Raw genomic sequence first — 23,037 nt, 5'->3', positions numbered from 1 at the left:
TTAGAGGCAGAAACAGCGAGGCGAGGGGGTTGCAATCAGCAAGAAAGAAGCTCCTAGAAATCCCAGAAATAATCTGCGATCGCATCGTCTTTTAAGCTGATATGGTCAACTATTTTTGGTCTCCATCAACTCCTGAGGGAACTCTCTGTCCCGTTTAGGTGCTAAATGCTCTAAACTGTGTCTGTCGGCAGGTTCTTTAGAGCTTTATTTCCTAAAACTTGTGGCTGAAAACAAAATAACATAATGAGCTGAAGCTCACTTTGAAAGCTTCATAAAGCCGAGGGGAGCTGCAGATTTTGTCGGTTCATCGTTACAAGTGACTCCTTGGACACTGACGTTTGACATTTGGCTTTGAGCAGTAGTAATGCCACAATGTAAAAATACTACATTACAAGTAAATATACCTAATAAGGAAGCAAAATGTACTTAGTGTCATCGACTCCTAACCACAAATAGTCTTAGTTTGCTGTTCCATCATGAGCATGTAAGATCTTGGTCAGTCAGTGGTTTGATGGATGGTCATGGATGTGTGACATTTCTCTCCTCGTGTGTCAATGATTAAAATAAATGTCACTTATTATAATACACTGTATTCTTCTTTTAACCAGTTCCGTCTTTTCAAAGTCATAAAGAAAGCAGGACGCACGCGTCGTCTCCTCAGTCGCCTCAGACGGCCGAGCAGAGAGTAGTTTTATAAAGTTGTCGTCATTGCTAACAAGTTTGCTCAGACCTTAATTGACAGCAGACGCCCGCTTGTTCTCCGTCCACAACAATCTGTTTTTTTATGAGTTAATATTTTCAATCCTCGCAGCTAAACTCACAGCTGTTTGCCACCTGTCCGCTTCGCGTGCGTTTCCTCGTTTCTGTCCGCATGCGAACATGTATTTCCATTTATGCCGTTGCTGCGAGTGGGGCTACAAAACAAACTGGATTTATGCTGGTGATGATATCAGCGCGGCCGAATGTCTCTCTCAACCGCCTCTGGAGGTTGTCAGGGGCGACTGGATCCTCACTTGTCAATAAACCAAGCGTGGGCGCATTTACCCCTGAATTATTCTGCTGTTTAGCTCTATCCAAATACTGTGGTGACTTGTAATCCGAGCCAGTTCAAACTGTTTGACGTTCACGTTTATTCTGCGCCCTGGACCACAAATTTGCAACAAAACTGCACCAAACAAACTCTCGCACCGCATTTTTCTGGTGAATCATTGAACTATTCGGACCATTGTTTCATTTGATCTTATGTTTCTGTATATTTAGCTCATTGTGAGAACGTATTGTGTTGATGAAAGCCACATTTCCCAGCGGGGAGAGTTAAAAAATCCTCGAAGCCTCGACCCCGAACAGCCCCTCTGCTCTGTGTCAGAGCACGAGCATTACCCAACCGGAGTAAGACAGCTGCATCAATATGAGACTGGAGACAGAGGGAGGGAGTAAGAGGGGAAGGGGGGAGAGAATAAAGATGGCAATGGAAGTGAGAGAGAGAGAGAGAGAGAGAGAGAGAGAGAGAGGAGGGGGGAGGAAGAGGAGGTCAGCGAGGTTCTATTTTTATCTTTTCTGAGTCGTGTCTCGGCTTGAATGGAGGCAAAGAAGCAAAGAAGAATTGTGTTGAAAGGTGCGTGCACGCAAATTATTTCATAACTTTGGCATACAGCAGACTGCTGAAAGGCAGCGGTCCTGTGTGTGTGTGTGTGTGCGTGTGTGTGTTTGTGTGTGTGAACCATCATCCCCCCGAGAGCTCGAGACACATCTCATCATTGCAACATTTTGTGTTGCACTGATTTGTTTTTTCATGATATCTTGGCTGGTACCACTCGTCACTGAGTAATGTTTATATTATAGTGTGTGTGTGTGTGTGTGTGTGTGTGTGTGTGTGTGTGTCTGTTAGGGCAGGTAACATATTCTTTTACAGCTTTCCAACAAACTTTTTTTTTTTTTGCTCCAGCCGACCACGATGTCTGCGTCAAACCAAAATCATCCCAGTTACTTCGACTGATGGTAATTTAGCTCCCTGGAATGTGTGTGTGTGTGTGTGTGTGTGTGTGTGTGTGTGTGTGTGTGTGCGTGTGTGTGCGCGTGCATGTGTATGTATTTTACAGCTGACTCTTAGGTCCATTTCTGGTTGTGGTCACATTGAAATTCAGTCCTCTCCTGCTGTTGTAACTATTTAGATTTAAGGAATTCTCCTTGCAGAAAGCAGCTGGTAATATTCCATAGTCAGGAAAAATACCTGATGAAAGCAGTAAAACCAGCTCAGTATATAAACTGATTTTTAATATTATCTGAAATCAGTTCAGAAACCAGCTGGTAATACAAGAAACACCAAAGGAAACCAGTATAACCAGTATATAAACTGGGGTAGCTTGTTTTACCATCTAATCTGTAACGAGATATAACAGTCAAGAAACCAGTGACATCATCCACAGAAACTAGCTGGTTCTATCCCATAATAAGGACAAATACCCAATGAAACCAGTACAACCAGCTCAGTATATAAACTGGGATATGTTAAACAGTCAGGAACCAGCTGAATACAACATAAAAACATAAAACCACCAGTCAAACCAAAGGAAACCAGTATAACCAGTTTCTAAACTGGGACAGCTGGTTTCATAGTATAACGTTGTTTTCTGAATCTGAAGAAGACAGATTAACTCTGAGGGCGATCAGATATGTCACTGACCACACGCAGACCAGACCGCCTGTAGTAGACCACCCTGACCGGACGTTGGCGAGTGCAGCGTATAAAATAAATGAGCTTTTGTCTCGGCAGGAAGGAGGTAAAAATGATTCATCTGCGTCACGTGATGTTTGTCTTTTCTCTCCATGCCCTTATAAAGACGTACTCCGTACAAGTTATGTATATTAAATTATTATTAGCATTTTTAAAAATTGATCACAACGGACATGAGCGTCATAGAAAGCAGTTCAACTTTTAAACTCCACGTCCAGTCGAACCACAGCCGGGTCTGACAACTCAGGGTTGAATTCACAGAAAGACCCGTGAGGCCAGAATTAGACGTCAACTTCTGAAGAAATCCTGAAACGCCCGTGCGTCAGTCTGCACTCACTCGCTTCCTGTTGCTCAAAGGTTACTCGAAGAAAGACTTGCTTAACCTACCGTGCAACCAGAAACCATCAGGACAGTTAAAGTGTTGCTCTCAGCTTTAATCCGAGGGGTTTTCATCACATATTGAATGAACAGTACATTTACATTTTAAGACCTCAGTCCTGAACATACGCACAACACACCCAAGGAGTTCTTACAAAGATAGTCACTTTTCCCCACAACCGTCTCATTATCTTCCCCAGTGGATGAAGTTCAAAAGTTCAAAACTCAGTTCTGAACACAAAGCATGTGCACTTTTACTTTTAAACTGTATTTCGTTGATGGAGTTTTCCATTTAGTATTTTGGATGCTTAGTGGACTTTAACTTGAACTTTCACTCTCAAACGACGACTTTAAAGTCGTCTCCTCGCCTCCTGAATCTGTATAAAAGGGGTCGTATTTCCTACACTGTTCACCTGATGTAAACACCCCCACCCGCACTTTATGGCCATAGCTGTTTAAATTCAAAACCGACATGCCAAAACAAGTCGCGCTGTAACTCTGTATACAGATGTGTTTATGGTGACATTGTTTTGCTTTTCACCCTGAAATCATCTCGGGTTTTTCTTGGGATACCTATAATTTTTTCATCAAGGAACATTTCTCTAGAGAGGATTTATGTTGTTTTGAAATGATACATTGTGTTGGAGTGGAAAAAAATACTCCAAGAGATCATTCGGAGGTTAAGGATACAACCCTGACTCACCCCTATACATGTGAGCTTTAGATGATGTGTGCAGAGACTTTGATTAGTGGGTGGAAAGTTAGCTTTTTAGGAACATTCTTGGCCCCCGAGCACGAGGCTCTGTTTCTCTCTCTGGTGTTTATGAAGCTCACACACTTCGTCACACACACACACACACACACACACAAACCATGCTGTGCTGTAAAAGGTTCTGAGGAGTCATTCCAAAGTGTATCTGGTTAAATGTACTTTGCTGGGAGGTGCTCACCTGTTGGTCTGCACATGCTCAGTTTGGCTTCAGCGGGAGTCCCGACAGAAAGTGTCCTCATAGGGCCATCCTGTGGGAGAACACAAGAGAAAGAACGTGAGTAAGTTAACATCTTAACCCTTTTGTTTGGTACGAACATATGCACCCAAGCTTCATTCAAACCCCATTCAATCTAGAGTCTAGTGGGCCAGAACCAGACCACCACGGGTCCGATCTGTCCAATGGATGACTTAGAAAAGTGTGAGGCATTCATTCATTTCAGTAAATAAGATGCAACGCTAGTCTTTATTGCTCCAATGGACACAGAAAGCTTAGTTTCAGCTAACACCATTACAGCATTTTTTGAGAATTTGTAGAGCGTAATGACAGAAGACTGTGGAAAACCTAAGACATCCGTCCAATGTATCACACATTTTAACCAAAGTTCTGCAAACCAAAAAGTAATTCTGTAGAAGAAACTAGGAATAAATGCTTGTTTTCATCCACTGCTGTTAGAAGTTGGTCCGGACACAAGAAGGTGATACGACTAAAAGAGTCGAACTTCAACCACGCAGAAAACAGCATGCAAACATGACGTGTGTGTTTGTTTACATCAGATCTGTGCAGAGATCATGGGACACATGAGGAGACTAAACGGTTTCCACCTTCCATCAATGGCATCAAGTCTTTCTTTTCACTTTCCACCATCATTTTCTTTTTTCAAAATGCATCAAAACATGTTGATTTTTCTTCAGACATCTCAGGCAGTTTGTAAATTGATAGATTTTTGGGATTTATGCATTTAAGAGATCAAATTGGGCTGAATGTGGCCTATGAATGTAAACATGTAAATAATAGATATGTGCAGCTGTAAGGTATAAAATGACGAACTAGACGTGTGGATTATTTTCTCTTTGATAAAACAGTGCAGCCATTAAAAACAACATGTATTGTAAAATATTTCATCACGTGGCTTCAAAGAGGAGCTGGAAAAAGTCTTAAAACCGAGAGGCGGCGTGTGAAGAGTTAAATGTGTGTCTGAGTCTGGTCACTGTCGCAAAAGGAAATAAACAGGATGTGGTGGAGGAAGTGATCACCGGAGGTGTGAAGCAGAAACTCCTCCCTCCCTCTTTTTTTTTTACTATCGCACACGCTCATTCAGAAACACAGTGAATAACTTCTTCGACAGGAAGAGAGAGAAGAGGGGAGGACGGTGAGAGAGGAAGGACGTGTAGGAGGCAGAAGAAAGGGAGAGAGAGGAGAGGAAGAAAGCAAAAGGTGTAAAAGAACAGGAGGAGTGAGGATGGAGATGGGGGAGAGGAATGAGAGAGATGGGAGGTAAAGGAGGAGGTAAGGGGGGGAGAACCTGAGAGAGAGAAAGAGAGAAAGGGGGAGGAGAGAGAGAGTAAAATGGGTGAGAAAGAAATAAAGAGAGATAAAGGAAAGAGGGGACAAAAGAAAGAGAAATCTCACGGGGAGGAAAGTTCCTTCAATTCATCTGATCTGTCGTCTCTCAGCCTCATGGTTTAAATATGGTGGAAACACACACACACACACACACACTGATGGAAAAGGCCAGAAAACACACACACACACACACACACACAGACAATGAACTGTATGGAAAACATGAACACACACACACACACACGGTGACGGAGAAGTGGACGATCACATGTGCCACATGTGGCGGGAAATTCCAGCGAGAGGCGAACAAATAAATAAAGTTTCTGCAGTGTTGTCTTTGTCGGGTTTATTTGACTGAGAATGAAAAAACAATAATAAATCAATTAAAAATGTTTTAATTTCTGCATCGTCGTGTAATCAGGTGATTGGCGCACATGTGTTTTTTTACGCTACGTAACACACACCGCCAACTATCTCACTGATTTTGGTGAAACTGGATCATATTTTATGGACAGTGAAGTAAAACGCTGCCAACCGTAGCTGCTGTTAGCTCGTGTAAGCTCAGTTTGTTAGCCGGGCTGCCCAGACTGTGAGCTCAGAGCACAGGAGGTTTTATAAGCGGGACATAATGACAGAGACCAAAAAACAAAACGACAAAACGACAAAAAATACCAATTTCTACGCAGTGTTGCTTCACAGAGTACAATATTAAGATACGACTATGAGAATATCATGCAGAGTTATACGAATTTCAGCTGCAAGGTCGGAGATAATCACCCGCACAGAGCGGGCTGGAGTCCGCGGAGGTTTCTGCTTTGATTATGAGTTCAACTGAAGTTCCACTGTTTGTCATCCAGATGACGGAGTCTTCCCCATAATGAGGAATCAAACCTTCATCTCAGCCATTGAAGCTGAAAGGAACTCCCAATAGAAACTTCCCATTATCGCAGTAAGTAACATTAAAAAGAAAGTCTATATGAATAACAGATATTTATACTACGCTCTAATTCGCTAGCGGCCCCCTTGGCTGACACTTGCAAAGAGTCACAGCTGCGAGATAAAACAAGTTGTAAACTGTGGACAGAGTGTGGCAAAATGCAAAAACGCAATATAGTTGAAAGGTTAACGGTGTAATGGGTAAATTTGTCACCACACACACACACACACACACACGCACACACACACACACACACACACACAGTGGGATGGTTGTTTTGAGATCAGATTTTTCCGAGTCGTCCTCTCTTGCTCTGGTCTGCCAGGAGGACGGCAGGGAAAAACTATGACAGTGTTTTTCTGTTTCATGTCTGTCAAAACACACACACACTAACACACACACACACACACACACACACCAGAAAGAAAGAGAGAGAGAGAGATGGCGAGGCTGACTTGTGTGTGTTTCCATCTGTCTGCGCTGAGCTTTTCCAAAGAGGAAAATGAAGCTGCTCTGGATCTTTATTGGACTTCTTCTAACAACATGATCACACTTAATCTAGAACGCAGCTCCTCTGCATGTTTTACCCATAATCCTGTTATGCTGAGTCCAATGAATGATTCCATGACTCAAAGGACCTGACATGAAACTGATCAGGTCTGGTTATTGATTATAATACCACATCTGTGGCTGCAGTCGGGTTGGGGATGGGGGGGGTGGTTGGAATTTATTCATTTTCCAGACTGACGCGAGGCTACAGGAATAAAAATAAATCTTTTCTTCTTCTCCTTTTCGTCTGCCGACCTTTCACACACAAAAGCAGATATTCTATAATCTTGATTTCACTCACAATCATCATCACATAACCACAAATACGATAAGTGGAATACGGCAGCCACAGAAAGGTTGATACCATTCAGAACACTCTGCGCTCCACGGTAGCCTCAATCAGGTTTAGATCATTAGCGTGAATGTAAACACACTTATGGAAGTCTAATGAAGCTGATGTAAGCTGTGTGACACCACGGGCCTTGAAAGGAAAGCCCATAAATTATTGCATTTATAGAAAACTGCTTACACAAGCATGTATAGTGTTTGGTTTGGGATTTTCACCACCTGCTGGTTTATTTGCAACTATTACAACAACTTTCATGCACTGCATCGGTCCGAGTCAGCAAGAAAAAGGGTTCAAGTATTTGAAGAAATTAGCAGTTTTAATGATGCAAGACACGATGAAGCGAGCACATCGGCTGTTCTCTTGTCCACGCACCACACTGGCACATTATCACACTAAAAAGTTGTTTTTTAGCCTAATAAAAATATTTTTTGGAGGTTTTAGAAAGACTTTATGTTACAGATGTTGTATTTCTTGAATGTGTTTATGTAGCACTAAGCTCCAAGCCCATATCAGCAATATATAGTTTTATTTTTGTTTCAAAGCAATGCCCTACAAAAGCTGCATCTTTTGGCAAATGCTACCCTATTAAGAGGAAATAAGAGAATTTGTCAGGGACTATTTCCAGCTGTGGATGGTTCAAATGTGATGTTCCAGTGTGTATCCGCACAGTGGTGGCATTTAAAAACCGGAATCTTGTCGTTTTTTTAAACCTTAAGTGTTTAAATGTGCGTGAAAAAAAAAAAAACATGCTTCTTTAACAAATATGTCATGTTACTCATAGTCACGACCAAGAAAAAAAAAGCTCAAATCAGCCAAAACAGGAGTGAAAGGACAAGTGGAAACTTCTTGCTTGCAAAAAGTAAAAATAGTTTCTAATGAATCAACGACAGTTTGGTTCTAATGTAATGTTGTTGGTCACTAAACTGTTGCACCAGGGCTGTTTCAGGACAGGTGCCTTGCTCAATGGCAGCTCAAAAAGCAGTCAGTCCAACCAGATTGGGAATTTGAACCAACAAGCATCCAGTTCTGACTCTATCCTTTGGAATCTCTCCGCCCGTATTTAATATCAAAATAGTTTCAGATACAGTACTTCTGTTTGTTGAGTGGTGCAGTGAGTGTGGAAAGAATGAGGAAAAAACCGATGAAAGGAAAAACTCAGCAGAGAGTGGGGATGACATGCAACAAGGTCACAAGTTGGATTCAAACCCACAACATCTGGAATACATGGCTTCAGGGTGGGAAATTACCACCAGCCACCAGCCCAAACTCTGGCAACTTGTAGCTGCGACTGGTAGGCTCGTGTTCTGGACCCATTTTTGGTAGGTAACCAACCATCATTTGGAATTTGGTTCCATTTCTAAGTAGCATATTCAAGTGCCAAAATGAGGAGCAAGTGAAACGCTGGCAGATAAAAAGCTTCCCATCTTTCCTGATAGTCTGCACAGTGTGCTCGCCAATAAAAGAAAGTTGATGTAAAAAAAAGCAACCTTTAAAGCCACGTGACTTTGTGAAAGCAAGGGATTAAGTTCGACTGTTCACTTCCCTCCTCTTCAACATCTTTTCCTACCTTCTTTCCAGACTGGAAGATGGAAAGATCAAGGTAGAGATGAGACACAGGAAGGCAAAGGAGAAACAAAGAGGTGTGGAATATTCCTGTTGATTTTCCATTCATTGTAGACTAGGAAGTGAAAAAAGGACTGGACTCTATTCTCATCTCTTCCTTATTCTTTTTTCCTCTTGCAGCCATTGACCATTTGTATTTCTGTTTGCATCCTGGCCCTGCTGCTCATCACCCTGTTCTTTCCAGCTGTGTCCCACTTTTATAATATTAAAACAATCAACCAAACCAGGCAACCGTGCAAACAACCGCCAAGCAACCACCTACCACAGAACAAGCAATCCACAGCAGCTAATGCAGCACTAATAGATTGACTGAGACTTTTCATGGCACTGTCAAAACAACCGCCCCAATCCACTAGCTAAACAACTCGTGCAAATCAGGATTTTTAGAAGATGTGATCATCCGCTGACACAACTGTTCCACAGTTTGACTCCAATGATGGCCAAAACATCTAAAACTTTGAATCTGGTTGGGAACTTTGTTTACAAGACATCTCTATATACCCTTCCCCATGCTTCCTGTCACTCAATATCCAATAATGTCAATTATGAAAGATTATATCCAAAACTACTAAAACTAAAGAAGCATTCAGGGTACAGCACCTGTCCGTTCTGTCAATTAAAAATCTACCATAATTAGAAACATCTGCATCAATTCAACCAACTCTATTTAACAACAACCCCAACTACCCAACGCAAGACTCGACAGTAACAGTTGCCAAGTTTCCCCATGGTAGCCACAGTTCCAGTTTTAAAAGTTAGTTTGGAGGCCTGAAAGTTCCCATTAGGCTCAGAGCCGACCAATGGGCACCAATCACAATTTAGTTCTGGATTGTCTGTGGCTCTTCAACATCAACCCATCCACAGATCAACTGTCAAAACCAACCGAACCCCCAAACAGGCATCCAAAATGTAACTATTCAGCTGTCCAACCATCGGCCAACAAACCAGACATACTAAGAAGAAGCTTTAACCAACAAATCACCAAAGCAAACAAGTATTTCATTGACATTTAACCAACCAATAATCAATCTTCCATCAAAAAAACCCACCAAAAATAATTAACTAACAAGATTTCATGAACATCCACTCCTTTCAATTTAAACAAACCAATCAACAAGCCAAGATTTCCAAACAACAGTCCTGTATCTAAACAACGTCTATCAGCTGGGGGATGTACATTAATACATTTTGAACATAATCGTCCATTGACCATCATCTCAGTCTACTACATACTATAGTATTGACACATTTCAGCCCCGTGTCAGATTGATTTCTAGGACTTTACGGCAGTACTGCACTTTGGAGAGAAGGCGAGGGGAAGGAAAATGCCCAGTTTTTATTCCACTGTTAAGCTGCTCATTATGGAGCCAGACACCATACACACACACACACACACACACACACACACACACACACACACACACACAAAGACCACAGAGGAATTTCCTAGTTTCATATAAAACTGATAATGGGATGTGTCCCAGCGGGAGTGGAAAATCAGAGGTGACTTACGAGCCTCCACATTCCAACCTCACACACACGCACACACACAAACACACACACACACACTGGCCTTTTTACTCGATCACACACACTCAAAACACACAAACACACTTACTTTTACACCTCTGGGAAATGAACAAGAAAGACGGAGAGACAGAGAGAGTTTGGCCAGGAGAAAACACTTAACTCTCTCTCTCTAAGTTTCCATGTCTGCACAGCGCCGGGCCTCTTTATCGTTTTTCTTTCATTTTGAAGGAGAGGAGGCAGCCGGGTCTTTCCTGAGAAGACGGGGGAGCGTTTCTGAACATGTTGCTGCAGCGTTTTAACGCTCTTACAGACGAATTCAGATTATGACGGGAGGAGGAGAAGACGGGAGATTATCGGGGTGGAGAAGAGAGGACGACAAACGAGATTAGAACGAAAGAACAGAGGCGAGAAAAGTAGCAAAGGGGAGAAGGAGGAAGAGGAGGGGAGGGGTGAGAAGAGGACACTAAACTGGGAGAGGTGGAGGAAAAGATGGAAGAAATTAAATGATAAGAGGGAAGGAAAGGAAGGGGTGAAAAAGGAAAGAAGAGGAGGTAAGGAGGGATCAGAAAGAGGATGTAGAAAGGGAGGAAAGAGGTTCACACTCTTCTTCTACTCATCATTCTTCAACTCTCATCCTTCCTTTAAACGCCTCTTCTCGCCTTTACTCTGCCTGTCTCACACATCCGTCATCCCTCCATCCTTTTTCTTGCACATTTCAATAATTCCATCAACATCCCTCCATCCCTGCATCCATCCGCATCCCTCCTTCCCTCCATCGCATCTTTTTTTTTTCTTTCTTTCCCCTGTCCGCCTCCATCTGTCCATCCCTCTCTCTCCTATCATCCCTCCATCATGAAGGTCTGTTTGCCAGGCGACCAGAGGCTATGATATGCTGCCACTACCTGCTGTGTGTGTGTGTGTGTGTGTGTGTGTGTGTGTGTGTGTGTGTGTGTGTGTGTGTGTGTGTGTGGTCCTGGCAGCGTTTGCAGCACAGAAGGTATAAGGGGCTTATACCTGCAGAGAGAGAGAGGGAGAGAGATGAATGTGGAGTGTGTCGTAAAACTGGACGTCAAGGTGATACAGCCACCTGTCCTGTTTGAGTGTGTGTGTGTGTGTGAGTGTGTGTGTGTGTGTGATACTATGAGGAAGCTGTTTGGTAACATGAGTTTTGTGGTTGAGTTACTACACACACACACACACACACACACACACACACACACACACACACACACACACTTACAGAAGAAGAAGAAGAAGCAGAAATATAGGTCAGACGGCTCAATGGACAGACTGATAGATGAAAACAAACATAAATAAAGTTTAAGAGTAACTTAAAACCTGAATTGACTTTTATTTGTTACTAAATCATAAATCCTGTTACTTTATTATAAGCTCAGCTGATTTTTGTCTCGGTCTGTAGCGCTCATTTGCAACTTTAGTCTTTCTTTTCCCAGAGAAAATCGAGTTATTCTGTCCTCTAGTTGGCGCTCTAAGGGTACAATGAGACAGGATCAGACGCTGTGCAGAATCTTCACAGCGTTGTGTGTCGGTGTGTCTATTTGTGCTGTGAAACGATCAGGAAATGACTTTTTATTTCGTCTTTCTCGATCCACGCGCTCACTCACTCTCATTCACTGTCTACGTCACCCGACGTCTCTCTGAAAGCATCGGAAACAAACCGAGCAGCAGTAAACTGCGAGTCAGACACAGATTTAGAAGCTGGTGCATGAAAAAAATAAAGTCAGAACGCAACAGGTAGAGTTTGACGGGTCTGATCGTCTGATTGGCGGCTGCCAGCGCGACATCGGGCTGCGTTTTCCCAAAACGCGCTGGGTTCTTAATTGCGGACACATCTGGAACTGGAACCGCCGCAGCCAGAACGCACTACCCCCATTTCAATAAATGGAAAAAAACCACATAGGATAAGTCAGAATTTTAACAAACGGAGTCATATTTTTGTAATTTTACTGGTAATGATATCTGGTAATGCATCGACATTACTTAAATGAGGAGCTGACACATGATCAGACAGACTGCGATTAAACCACCAGGTGAATTAAAGGTAACTGGAAGACAAAGTGAAGCCAAAGGGTAAAATTACTGTGCATCTTAAAAATCCATCCCAGTTTACAGAGTGACTTCTTCTTTAAACGTCCACTCAGGGATAATTCCATTCCAGTTGCACTCCAAAAAAATTGGTTTAGATAATTTGGATGAATGCTCATGTGAAGTCACTTTATTACAGAATTGTCGCTACGTGAATGTGCCAGTGAGCGGACCACGAGTCAGTCAAACAATCCTTTCATGCTTCACTTAGAGCATCCATTCTGCATGCTGACCCCCCGTCCCCCCCTCCCGTCTCCTGTGTTGTACGTTTATTCAAAACAGTCAACATGCCACTTCCTGCGCAGCAAATTTTTGTTCCTGGAGAAAACAGCTGCCAGACAGACTTTACCAAGCAACAGCAGCACAACATGCACCAAAATAAAAGCAGATAGTGTGTGATGTGTTTCGCCGTGCTGGATTAGCTGTCTCTGCAGGATGATTTTCATACTGTACGCAAATGAATAGGAGCCTGTCTGGAAGTGAAAGGGAAAAAAAAACCCCACAGCACAGACAGAGGCCTTTGGAGAGGCAGCATAGCATGTAGATTTTTGTTTTTTGTTTTTTTGCAAGCTCCTCGTGATGCATGACGGGAGCGTTCTGGGAGAAAAGTTCTCATCGTCAGAGTCACAGAATCCCGTTTAAATGAACGGCGATATCTCTGCCGCTGAAGTAAAGCCATCAACCGTGGCCTCACATCGCCTACTCACCCGCACGCACACACACACACACGCACACACGCACTCGCACGCGCGCACAGCGAAGCGCACACGTGCACATACCAGGGCAGAAGCAGCACACTTCACTGTCTGAGAATTTGTGAATGGAAAAATGGTTTAACACACTTGGCGGACCGGCAGGACTTCCTACGCTTCTTTCTAAGAGGACTGGAGGAACTGATTGTCCGCCTTGTCCATCTGTCTGTCTATCGGTGTGTCTATCTTATCTTATCTGTCTGTCTGCTTGTCTATCAGACATGTATTTGCACAGTCAGTCTTATCTGTCTCACTATTTGCCTGCACGTCTGGCTGTTTGTCTCCCCATCTGTTTTTCTTCTCGTCTGTCTGTCTTTTCTGTTTATTTACCTGTCTGTCTGAACGTCAACTCGTCTGTCTGCCTCACGCTGTTTTTGTTTGACTCTTCGTCTTCCAAATCTGTCTGACAGCTCTTCTTATGTTTGTGTCTATCTGTCACTTCATACATTTTTCCATCTACAGTATTTACTGAACTGTCAGTCTCGTTCTGGAAGAAACAGACAGACAGCTGCAGCTTTTTATCCCCAATGTCTGTCACCAGATCCGGACTGACTTCAACTATTACGCTATATTAAAGAGAAAAAACCCTCTTTTATCAATCACAAACACCTTCAAAATAAAAGCCCGGAGGTTGTGGCAGTGGTAGGAGTGACACAGTTTGCATGAAAGGTAAGACAAGAAGGAAAGGGGTGAAGAAAGAGGAGAGGAAAAAAGATGGAAAAGCACGAGGGGCGAGAAAAAGACGACGAGAAATCACTCTCAAGGTCAGCGTACAGTAATCGCACCTCTTTGCTCTGACAGACAAATGGCTGTGTGTGTGTGTGTGTGTGTGTGTGTGTGTGTGTGTGTGTGTGTGTGTGTGTGTACTAGAGTAACTTGTTATACGAGGGAGGTCCCGGCAGCGAGGAAGACGTGCAACATAAATACAAACACACACACACACGCAAGCACACAGCTCAACCTGTTTTCTTGTAAATCACTGTTCTCAAGGCTCGAGTCAACCAACACCCTGTGTGTGTGTGTGTGTGTGTGTGTGTGCATGTGTGTGTGTGTGTGCATGTGTGTGTGTTGCGGTGGCACCCCTCGGTTAATGGAGGGAACTGACACCACTGTGTGAGACAGTCAGCTGTCCGATGTGTGTGTCCTTTAACAACTGCGCCCCGGGAGAGAGGAGAGGGTGATGAGCGACGAGGATAGATAGATAGATAGATAGATAGATAGATAGATAGATAGATAGATAGATAGATAGATAGTGAAAGAGAAAGTCACATTTCTGATGAAGCCACTCGTGTCACACACATGACACGAGATTACTGTCATTCACGGCTGCTGCATCGCCACGACAACAGCGGACGAGGACATCCCCCCTGCCTGGTTGCAACACACATACACACACACACACACACACACACACACACACACAAACATACACACGCATAAATACACACAAACACACAGACAGGAAAGCACCCCCTTAACAGACTTCTGAAGAAAGCGTCTCAAGGAAAAAAGGGAAAACTTCACCGAGAGTAAAGATAAAAGTAAAGATACTAGAATAGATAGATAGATAGATAGATAGATAGATAGATAGATAGATAGATAGATAGATAGATAGATAGATAGATTATAGATTATAAACCAACCTGGCCGGATCTCCCTCTCTAACACCGAAAGCATTCCTCTGTGTTCACACTCCCTCCTTCCATCGCCACGGTAACAGACACAGCGACCGGTCGACCCTCTCTCTCACACACACACACACACACACACTTTCTCTCTCTGTGTCACACACACACACACTCAAGTTTAAACTCCCATTATGTCCAGTTGGTCGGCAGCAGCCATCCATTCATCCATCCACCCGTTCCTCCGTCCGCCCGTCACTCTGTGTGTTTACATCTGAGTGTGCTCACTCGTTCACTGGGCAGGCAGGCGTGTGTGTGTGTGTGTGTGTGTCTGTCAGAAGGTGTATGAGTGTGTGAGTGTGTGTGCGTGTGTGTGTGCATGTGTGTGTGTGTGTGTGTGTGTATAGCAGAGTGGGAGCCCTAGAGAAACACTCCTCTTGCCACAGGAGTAAAGCCCAGGCGTGACGCAGAGCCAGAAATAGATGGAGGGGCCGCGGCTGGGGGGGAGGCGCCGGGCCAACACGTACGGCACTTTTGCAAGGACGTGCTCACACACACTACACTGTATGTAAATATACTGTACATGCACATGCACACATGAGAAGACACCTTAGATACACACATGGTTAGGACTCGAAAACTTTGACACAGTGCAGAGAGTGAGTTTTATGTATTGAATGTTCAGCATGCTGTAATAGAAAAGTACATTTATGAGAAAAACTCAAATTTTAAAGTATTTTTTAGTTTTTTTAATCGACAGTATCTGCTTTAAAGGAGATAAAACTTTAGGGAAAATCTGTAAACTAACAGTATTTCTCTGTACAAATATTAGTATCATATCTTTATTGAAGGTGTTTGATCGTAATAACTTAGGGAAATCTGTAAAATCACAGTATTTCTGACGCTATTTTACTTTAGTTTTACAGTTTTTAACCGTTTTTTTTAAGTTTTCTTTATGTCTGTTGTTGTTTTTTTACAGTGCATGTATCTTTTAAACTGTATTTTCAACACAAATGTATAAGTAAACAAATAAAAGCATGACTAAACCTTAAACACCTGAGATCGTAACAGGTATGAACATTTAGAACTAAGCCAAAACACATGACTAGCAAACGTAGACCCAAGACCGACCTTTCTATAAAAAACATAAACTGAGCCCATACAGTGACTGTGTTGCTCTTTTTATACATAAACACCAAATGAAATGGCTATAAAGTCTAAAAGCAAAGATAAACAAACTACAAATATCCAAATGGTTGAATATTCTCGTGTGGTGAAGTCAGTCTCATGTTTCACGTGCTGAACTTTGGACTAAAGAGCCTGAAACAAGCAGGAAGTGAGCCTGGTAGAGCATCATGAGGATGCAAAAGGCTCTGACACCGAATAACCTTTCCGCTAAAACCAAACCCACTCCGTCCATCCGATGTGGATGTAAACACCCTCAGAATGAAGCTCATGTATGTAGTCATCATCGCTTTAACTTCTCTGGGACTGCTCCAGCATGCAGAGCCTCATCAAACAAACATCTCCCTGACCTCGTGCTCTGCTCTGCACTTAAACTGTTTAAAGGCCAGCAGTGAGATGGACAGAGAAACACACACACACACACACACACACACACACACACACACACCATGCACACCGCCCGACATAGCAACGCTCTGTTGTTTTGTTCATTTGACTGACGACGGAGCACGTGCCGCTTATCTTATCTGCTGCATCCTGTCACGTGCAATTTAGCTTTTTGGAGGCGTCGGGCCGGCCTCATGGCTTCCTCATAAAAACATATATACATGTGTTGTTTACATCACACCAAGCTAGTCTTCTTCTTCACTGCTTTTGTCAGAGTTTAGTTGGCGCTTTACCGCCACCTGTGGATCAGAACACTGTGAAACTAAAGGCAGAAAACAAGGAGACAGTCAAAGCGACACCAGAGGTCAAAAACCTCCTCATCTATATATATATATATATATATATATATACACACAACACAAAACCACACACACATGCAACAGTACACACACACATGCATGTTGTATGTAGAGGACACACATTTACATGTACACGTGTGCAAACACACACACACACTGCACTCTTTCAGCCTCACTCCCAGTGTCTCTCTCTGTTATGTGTCTGTGTGTGTGTGTGTGTGTGTGTGTGTGTGTGTCAATGACACTTGTGCACAGAGAATACTAAACATCCATGCATTTTATATTCGCCTCACATGAATCATATATTCATACATGCATAAGCGGGCCAACCGCAGGTCAGAGTTGATGTGTACTTACTCCATGTGTGTGTGTGTGTGTGTGTGTGTTTGTGTGTGTTCAGTGTATCTGCAAACCTCAGCACTATGCAGCCTGCATGCACCTGGTTTAACACTGATGTATATACTATGTATTATGCATCGCCTCGCACATATGCACACACACACGCAGATGATGCAGATGAATAATGCACATGTGCAGCTTTCTGTCTATAAATAGTGATTCTATTGTTTGACTTCACGTCAGATAATAAGTGTTTCTGCCTTGAAATAAAAGGAATTAAAAACATTAAATAGATTATTACTCCAAATTTAACTAACTAATAAACAACGAATGGTTTTAAAACAGAGAGACGCGAACACACACGTCCTCTAACTAGGCCAGATGGATGTCTGCTCTCTCCTAAGCATTAACTGCACATTTATAATTCAGTATTTTATTGTTGACTATAAGCTATCAGACAGATGTAAACGTCCACACACACACACACACACACACAGTTATGAAACAGCTGTTGACTTAAGGGCCCTGAATGTATCTGAGCTGTGTGAGTGCAGCTTACATAAATACTTGATCATATCTGGATTGCTCTCTGAGTCTGAAAATATATAATCCTCCTTGTTAGGATCACTCGGCGCGAGGATGGAGCGAGCGAGGAGAGGAGAGGAGACACTGAGAGGAAAGGAAACGAGGGAACACTCACAACACACCGTCATTTTAACACGATGGTGTGATTAGTGTTCAACAACTACAGCTCCCATGAGGCTTCTGGTTGTATAGTTGTGTTTTTACCATGTTATGTAATCGTAGCGGATCCTTAACAAGTTATATATGTGATATAAATAAACGCTGAAGACGTTATATCTCATTTTAAACGAGCTGAATCAACTGAATTAGCTTCAAAGGTCCAGTGTGTATTCATGCGGCTTACATAATATGGCAGAAATTATATATAATATATGTTTTCATACGTGTATAATCACCAGAAAATAAGAATTATTACATTTCTTTTTACCTTTGAATGAGCTTTTACATCTGAAGTGGGTCTAGATTTGAGATCCATAGTTTCTCCTTCGTGCTTTTAAGGGAGGTGAGGGGTATTCAGCTGGTTACAATCCGCAACACTAGATGCGACTAAATTCCCCTCGCTTGACCTTTAATGTTGAATTTTATTAATGAGTGTTAGCACCTGTTGATTTGCTCAGTTTTTGGAGTTCGTGTTCGTAATTTCCCGAAGAAGGCTACACGCGGAAACGTACCTAAGATGCATTTTTTAAAATCTTGTTCTATTTTTACTTTGTTCTAACTGTGAGTGTCTTGGTTTCTATTGGATATTCATTATTTCATTAATGTTGAACTAACACCGATGGTGTTTTATACTCTATTGTTTAATATCACAATACTTGATATGAAAACGATACTTGAAACTGAAACGACACTGGTTTGATATGTGATGATAAAAAAGCTGTCGGATTAATCTACTGTGATGTTTTTTTTTATGTTTCCGGTTTGTTCCGAGTCAACAAAGGATGAAAAATTGGTCAGTAAGTCGACAACAAAAACAGAACCAACTTCAGAATCCGTAAAAATCTCTGTGACTTCACTGGTTCATCGACGGGTGAGTTCAGGGTCTTGCTGAAGCACCGTTAAGGATAAAGAAACCGAAGCACGGATTATTACCTTTAACGAGATAAAAGAGTAAATGGATGGATGGATGCAGGTGATGCAGATGAGTTCAGGTCCAGATGGAGTATGTAAAGCGTGACGCGACTCCCGTAATCAAACGGCTGAATGGAGACCGTTTGTCTTTTGTAGCCGCCCCTACTCGCTCTTCTTCTTTGTTAATGGGGAATATTAATTTCCTGTATTCCATCTTTACTGCATTAATATTTGATGATTAAATATGGCTTGAAGCGTCTCATCCTCGTCCCCAGTCGGGTCTCTGTCTCGGTCTTTGTCTCTCTGCCGTTTTACTTTCTGTCGTCCAAAAAGCGTTTTTTATTTCTGTCTCCCTCTGTCTCGGCATCGTGTTTCACTGTCTTTTTCATCGTATTCACTCCTTTCTTGTTGTTTTTCTTCTTGTCTTTCTCTCTAAATGCCTTTCTGTCAGTGTGTTCATCCACGTTCTCCCCTCCGTCTTCCAGCCTTAAGCCTGATTCAGTCTGATTGTTTGCAGATCAGATCCCGAGCCGTTCCCATGAGTGACATCAACCACCAACCTAGCAACAGTTGTTAGTGTTACTGTTTGTGTTTCTTTTTTCAATCCTAATCAATCACAAAAGCCGTTGCTAATATGTTTTGAATGCTGGACTTGCAAGATCATGCAATCACGGACCGATCAGTACCAGAACTGGAGAGTATTTCTTCATTGGAAGAAGAGCGGAGAACAACGGCAGATTCTGTGTCGTGCCAGAACAGGAGCTGGGCAAGCAAGCGGACAACGTAACTGGGCTCTGTGGCCCAAAACAAAGAGGACGTTAACGGGAGAAGCGGAGAAGAGTTGGTTGGTGAAACAACAGACGCCGAGCTGGACTTTGTCTTGTGTTGTTGGCCTTGCTTGATGTTTGATGTGCACAGAGGTGCTGCACTCTGAAACTGACGTCACGTTGCTTTAATTTAGTGGCTACCTCAGTGTAGTTACACCTGCGAGCAGTAAAGTCTTGGAGAGAGACGAGTGTACACCTGTTAAACATCTGAGAAGAATGCGTCTCAGACCACCTCCAGAGGAGCTTTGGATCACTCACTTCTAATCTCCCGTGAATGCTTCTTGGGTGCATTTACAGTTTTTTTGACACCAGATCACCCGGAGACGTGTGTGTAAACGGGGCCTTAATCTCCTGGAAGGTCAGCGCCGCTTTGTTTGTGTGTGGCTGCACTGCCAGCGCTGTGCAATATGAACTACGAGCAGACTTTAAGACCCGTATCCAAGGCAACTTAAGCCAACAGTTGTCTGCACATGCCCTTTCTCCTCTCTCCTCTCGTCTTTCTCTACTTTTTTATTCATTATTGTAAAAAAAAAGAAACTCACTGGTTAACCGAGAAGCGCACACACACCCTCACACACACATTAATGTGCAGGCACGTACGCATACCTGCATGGGAAGAGCGGAGAAGTGCCCACATGAGGGATTGTTACGGACACACTTAAAATGCATGGGCACACACACACACACACACACACGTCTGCAAGTTTGCCCATAAAATAATGCACAAACACACACACACACACCTCTATGGAGCAGCCAGCCAGCAGCTTTGGAAGTGGAGCAGAGAAAATGCGAGGGCTGTTCTTTCCACAGCAGAGTTTCCCGGCAGCAAAGCACCATGGGAAGCACGGCGTGGTTCCTAAAAGTGAGTGAGGTATTTCTCTACGCTACAAAACTCCGAGCCGAGGAGGCGTCGCCTCTTCTAAACCCGGACGGAATAAGCAAATAAAAGCACGTCCTTTAAGCCTCATTTGACATATTTCGGATCGATATCGCGGTTTAAATTGCAATTATCATCCACGAGTTAAACTCTGGAGTCTTTATTGATCCGATCAATAACTTCTTCACTCTGTTTTTATGCCTTGGCGTGTGTGAAACTTTATTAATTTGACCCGAGAGAGCAAAAGAGAGAGAGAGAGAGAGACCACTTTAGTCTCTAAACCACAGGGGGACCCAGTTGAGTGTTATGCAACCAAGCCATGCCAACACACACACACACACACACACACACACACACACACACACACACACACACACACACACACAGGCCAGCTGTCCTTAATTCCAGCAGTGAAAACTATCTCTGTCTATTTGTCTATCTCTGCTTCCCTGTCTTTCTTTTCTCTCTCTCTCTCTCTCACTATCTCTCAATCACTCTATCCATCATTTAGTCAGCACTTCTTCATGACATGGACAAAAGTATATGGACACTCTTGGCATGTTTTTATTGTTTTTTTGTGCTGTGGATTAGGCCTGTTACTTCCAATCAAAGGAAATATTAATACTACCATCATGACAGACTGAGCTGAGATGCAGCAACGTCTGTTAATAAGAAGATTGTTAAATCCTGAACAATTTGGTGGAAGGAAGTGTTACTCCTGAACCGCACTTTAATTCCTAATATTTCTTATTTGAGCCACGATTGTAGTGTTTTTAAATCATGTGACGACGTAGCACGCTGATGTTGAAACAAAATATTACGGCAAATACAGAACTTATTTTAAATCACACTCCAGCAATCTCGTAGTTTATTTTAGATCGAATTTTTGTAGTATAATTTGTTTTTAAAACGCCTCTGTGACTGTGAACTGCAGTTCCTCTAATGTCCACTTGAGGCTGGCTCCAGAAGTGAGTCAGTCTCCATAAGTCCCCATGTTAGACAGCAGAAATAAACATGTTTGCAGCCTGGTACAAAAAACAGTTTTGGTCTCTGTAGCTAATTTCCCCGTTCATGACAACTGTACTGAGGGTGAATTTATATACAACTCACCTGTTCACATTATATTAAGGCTTAAAGTTATGCATCTCCATGCTCCACGTCTATTAGATTAGTTGGGAGGCAGCGGACTGAGACCTCATCGACAACATCAGCGTCTGAATCCAGGCAGCCATGTTCATCATCTGACAGAGAGTCTTCCCCTGCTGAAGCTTTTCAGAATAAAAGCCCGCCACATGGGTGTCTCGTTTAGGTGACCGCAAGCTTTCATTTTCTCCCTCTTGCATCACTTCACACCGTCTCTCTTTCGCTCTCTCCCCGTGTCACTCTGCAGGGTTTCGTGTTGCCCGTGGCACCTGTCGCCCCCTGGGGGCGGTACAATGCGCACGGACACACTTTAACACACACGCACACACACACACACTTACTTTGAAAAGGCGGTGTTCATTTATAGAAATCTTACAGTGTGTGTGTGTAGGGGGCTTCCCACTCTTTACAAGTGTGACACACACACACCTGTATGCCAACAATCTTCCCAGCGGGCCAAGTGAAGACTAAGTACAAACCCTCGAGTTCACCCTCATTAAAGACACACACACACACACACACACACACACACACACACACACACACACAGCAGTGGCTGGCTGCGCAGGTACAGCGGCTGACGTCAGCTCTTAAAGGTTACCATAAACTTGATTACCGATTAGAAAGAAGCAGAAACTTCCGTTCATTAAAGTTAACGAGACAAACCTCAAAACACAAAGGTTATCCTCGACTAATTAGAGAGAACACACACACACACACACACACACACACACACACCAGAAGTCAAAGTCAAAGACTCTTTAGTTTTAAAATGTAACTAATATTTTAACGTGTGTGAGCTGTTTTTAAAGATTTACACTTCCAGCTGTAGGGAAGTGATGGAAAAAACATGAACAGGCAGACTTGGGCTTTAAGGATGTGAGTCAGTTTGAAAAAAGAAGTAGAGTCTGGCATGGAGCGGCCTGCGACAGCGTGGTAACTCCCAGCATTGGCTTATTTTGTTTCTCTGTGTTTATTATGTTGTTTCTGGGCCCGGAGTTGGCCAACCTTCAGAGGGCATCGGACTCCCCCCTGCCTTTTTCTGGTTAAACTGATGAGCATGTCCGTGTTGCAGATCCATTTTTTTGCTGCCAAGCGCGGTCCAGAGTTGGCTGTTAAACGTCCTGATTATGAGCTTAAATCAGCCCCAAAACTTAGCCCGGCTCTTGGCAGCCGCGGACGAGCCGGATTAGGCAAACATTTGGTGCCTCTGGCTCCGGGAACAAAGCGAAGTCTTTCAACAGTCGGAATAAGGCATATTTACTTTAAAGTGTTTCCTGTTTGTTTGTCTTTTCTGTTTTAAACTCATTCATCAGCCACATAAAAGACACAGTTTGATCAC

The 23,037-nt window shown here is 43.0% G+C and overlaps 1 protein-coding gene across 2 annotated transcripts in view; it reads right to left on the bottom strand.

Moving 5' to 3' along the window:
- Positions 1 to 23,037, bottom strand: part of hivep2a (HIVEP zinc finger 2a) — a 106,586-nt gene that overhangs the window by 53,364 nt on the left and 30,185 nt on the right. The window contains exons 1-2 of one of the 2 annotated variants that reach the window (XM_019259143.2): positions 14,938 to 15,367; positions 4,063 to 4,132 (exon numbers count right to left, since the gene is read on the bottom strand). The gene's annotated coding sequence lies outside the window, so the exon portion shown is untranslated. Of the gene's footprint in view, positions 1 to 4,062; positions 4,133 to 14,937; positions 15,368 to 23,037 lie in introns of those variants that run through there. The other variant, XM_010745328.3, reaches the window with a different exon arrangement.

The sequence above is a fragment of the Larimichthys crocea genome, chromosome XI (assembly GCF_000972845.2).
Source record: "Larimichthys crocea isolate SSNF chromosome XI, L_crocea_2.0, whole genome shotgun sequence".
Taxonomy (NCBI): domain Eukaryota; kingdom Metazoa; phylum Chordata; class Actinopteri; family Sciaenidae; genus Larimichthys; species Larimichthys crocea.
This window is presented reverse-complemented; position numbering and strand designations above follow the sequence as displayed.